The following is a 3,867-nucleotide window of genomic DNA, read 5'->3' on the forward strand; positions in this document are numbered from 1 at the left end:
AAAAATAATCTTGAGTAATTTTTACCTGAAAGTAAGAAGAAATGAATTCGAATAAATTAATAAATATACCTAGGTGGTCACGGAGTAAATCAGATATGGAATAGCCTTGTATAGAGAATGAACAAAAGTCATATCAAAGGATAAAACCAACAGGATTTCACAGATCTGAGAGAAGAGCATCAGGAAGATTTGAGCTCAGAGTACACTGAGACACGTAAAATGAATTAGCAAACAAAGGAAATATTTAACAGTAAAAGAAACAAAATTTTGCTTTTAATTATAAAAGCAAATTTTGTTATTTAAAAAGTGAAAAAGTACAAAGAACTGTAGAAAATAAATTAAAAATTACTAAACACCTCATAATGTAGAGGTAAATACTACTAAAATTATAGAATATTTTCTTAATCATGTCTACACATTGTGTTAACTATATTTACTATTTTCCAGAGAGGCTGAACATTTTTTATACACTCACCATAAATATTTATTAATACTTCTGTTAACAGCAATACTAATTTACTCTGTGGACTTTCTGTCTACAAAGACATGCTACTAAGTGCTTTATGTGCATTATCTTATTTAATTCCTTTTTCTTTGAAATATAATTGACATACAACACTGTGTAAGTTTAAGGTGCATACCTTGTTGATTTGATACATTTGTATATTGCAATATGATGGCCATGGTAGCGTTAACTAACACCTCTATCACATCACACAATTGTCATTTAATTCTTTTAAATGACTCTTCGTGTCTTTTTTCTATTTTTAGAATAATAGTGCTTCTTGAAACTCTGCTTGTCTAAGCTCTTTTTAGCTTGAAAATATTAACCCTTTCTCCAGCAAATCCAAAAAGGGTTTAATGCTAATTTTAAAGAAAAGTAATTAAAGGAACTTTGTGCAGAATCAATATTTAGGGAGGAGTGTTAACAGACGATACAGAAAAGCAGATAAGGGGGCAGGTTTATTATGTGAATCTCCAGGAAAGTTATAGAATTTTGGCTACGTAAAAATATTTTGTAAGCTATTATTTATTTATTTTTCAAAAAGAACCTTTGCGATCTTTGTAATAGCCTCTTATGCTCTTCTGCTTTCTTATCAGATGCCTTTGGAGCAGGTGCTCTCTGGGCTGGAAATTTCTGATCCTTCTGAGCTTTCGGAGGTGCTGCCCTCCAGCCTGCAGCTTTCTGGGCAGGAAACTTCTGTTCTGGGGCCTTCTTGCCCACAGCAGTCATCTTTTTTGCTGGAATCTCTGCAGCAGCTGCTCCAGCTTCCCCCTTAGCAATAAGTGGTTTTCTGGGAGAAGCTTTTAGCAGAGCTGCCTTTTGAAGCTTCCTAACTTCAAACTTGATTATTCTGTTCCTCATTTTCTTTGCTTTCATGACTGTATAACGATCAAAATCTGTCATCTTGGTTTTCCTTTCTCTGGCTTCAATCTTGGCCTATTGTGTGGCTGCCCACTTTGTGGACATCTGCCTTCTGCCGGGCTTATCGGACATACTTGTGGTGGATACTGTGTGGGTACTTGAGGATGAAGTCAGTGAGCTGCGCGCATTTGAAAGGCACAGCCTGTCTCCTCACCTGAGTGCAAGGTCCATCAACCAAAGCTCTTTTCTGACCACTAACATCTACAGTCGCGACCAGCTTCCAGCATGAGGCCCAAAGGAGACACAGGCCACATAGCCAATCTCCACAAAGTACCTGGACATCATGTTGGAACATTCAGAGAGAGCTGTAAGTTACAATTTAGTATAAAATTATGAAGTAACTGTTACTACTATTGCTATAATTTTCAGTTATTAATATTTGAAAGTCAGATTTCAGATTATTAAAAGAAAAAATGTTCAGACAATTAGAATGGTTTAGCAACAGAATGAAAAATGACCTGGATGAACTCCATCCCATCACTGAAGTGTCCAAGCAGACAAACTGTAATGAGTGCTATATGTATATGTGTATGTTGTGGATAGGGTTGTACTTACGCCCATATAACCCATACAGTTGGTTTACCTATTCATTCAGTTACCTTTCACACTTTCATTGAAAGTCTACTATATATAAGATCCTGTGATATGTACTTGGTGAAAAACATTGATGAACAATATTACCTTATAGTCTAATAGAGGTGATAAAATATGCAAAGAATGTAATATTAAGTATAAACATAGTTTAGGAAGGGGAAATACTTCTTTTAGATAGCACAATCAAGTAAGACTCCATGAGGAAATTGCCATTAGAACTATTGCTGGGTGGGAAAGTTTTAGACATGTTGGTGAGGAAGGCAGTGGTAGTATATATGGAAAGATGGGAAACAAATTATAGAGTTTAAATCAGGCAAATCAATACAGTAAGCTAAGTTTCAGAAGCAGTCATGGGAAGAAAAGTGGGAGAGTAAACCTCGATATAAGTTTTGTAAAGAACAGCATGTCTTAATCTAAGAAATTTGAGGAGTGAATATTATATCACAAGAGATTCATATATCATATTATTTGAAATGTTTACTCTCGAAAGAAGAGAAAGGAGAGAATATTGGAAAGAACATTTTGAATCAGGAAGCCCAAGAAAGCTTATTAAAATTATTCAGGGAACAGAGAACTTGTGTAGTAGCTATGGAAATAGAACCATGAGATGGTGTGAGAACCACTGCATGTGTAGAATTAAGAATTCTTTCTAGGCTGGCCCTGTGGTCTGGTGGTTGAGTTTGGTGTGCTCCCCTTCACAGCCCAGGTTCGCGGTTTCGGATTCTGGGCACAGACCTCCACCACTTGTCAGCCATGTTGTGATGGTAACCCACATACAAAATAGAGGAAGATTGGCACAGATGTTAGCTAAGGGTGAATCTTCCTCAGCAAAAATTAAAAAAAAAAAGAACTCTTTGCAACTGAATGGCTATATGGAGAGTGGTATGTAGAATAGTAAGTGATGATGAGACTCTAAGCACGTTGATACTATTAACAAAAAGACAAAATTAGAAAGAAAAGGAAATTGAGTGGGAGATACAACTGGTTTTATTTGGAACCTGTATTACCCAGATGTCAGCTGAGGTAGTCTGTGAAGATATTTCAATCAAAATGGCAAGAATATCTAACTATATGGGCTATTTATTCCTTTGGAAAAGATATAGTGAGGGGTCTGGGTAACTTTTACCAATTTCACTTAGTTCTGTGTTTCAGCTTCTGTTAAAAAAAACTCACTTTACAGAAAATATTTTTATCTTATGCATGCTGATTATTCTTCACCATGTGGACACGATCATAAAATTTAATCCCCTGCATAGTAAAGTTTCTGGCATATTACCAACCACTGAAAAGAAAAATGTGAAAGAGAAGAGCTGCCAAACTTACATATACATAATGTTTCAGCAAAAGGATTATTTAATCACAGGTAGACTAGTCTTATAATTAATTTTTTTTAACATATAGTTCACTCAGTCATATATTACAATCAGACGATGTCACGAATTCTTAAAGGTTTTTCTCAACCAACATAAGGGAAAATATCTATGTCCTTCTAGACCCTGAGTAAATTAATAAATTATTTTGATTGACAGCAATGAGCATTAATCACACATTTTGTTTTCCTTGGGGGTGCTGGATAGTTTCTAAGATGGCACATAGGGATCCCTAATTCCTATCATTCACACTCTTATGTAATAACCTCCCCTTGAGTGTACACTGAATGCAGTGACACACTTTAACAAATAAAACACAGGAAAATATTATATGATGTCACTTCTGAACTTAGTTTACAAAAAGATTGTGACTTCCATATGATTGTTCTCTCTTGCTCTGAGAAAAGTCAACTGCCATGTTGTGATCTACCCTAGGGAGAAGCCACTAAGCAAGAAATCAAAGGATGTCTTTGTCTA

The 3,867-nt window shown here is 35.5% G+C and overlaps 1 pseudogene; it reads right to left on the reverse strand.

Annotated features, from left to right (window-relative positions):
* Positions 1–1,030: 1,030 nt before the first annotated feature.
* Positions 1,031–1,711, reverse strand: LOC124236824 (60S ribosomal protein L14-like; annotated as a pseudogene).
* Between the last annotated feature and the right edge of the window lie 2,156 nt (positions 1,712–3,867).

The sequence above is a fragment of the Equus quagga genome, chromosome 3, assembly GCF_021613505.1.
Source record: "Equus quagga isolate Etosha38 chromosome 3, UCLA_HA_Equagga_1.0, whole genome shotgun sequence".
Classification (NCBI taxonomy): Eukaryota; Metazoa; Chordata; class Mammalia; order Perissodactyla; family Equidae; genus Equus; species Equus quagga.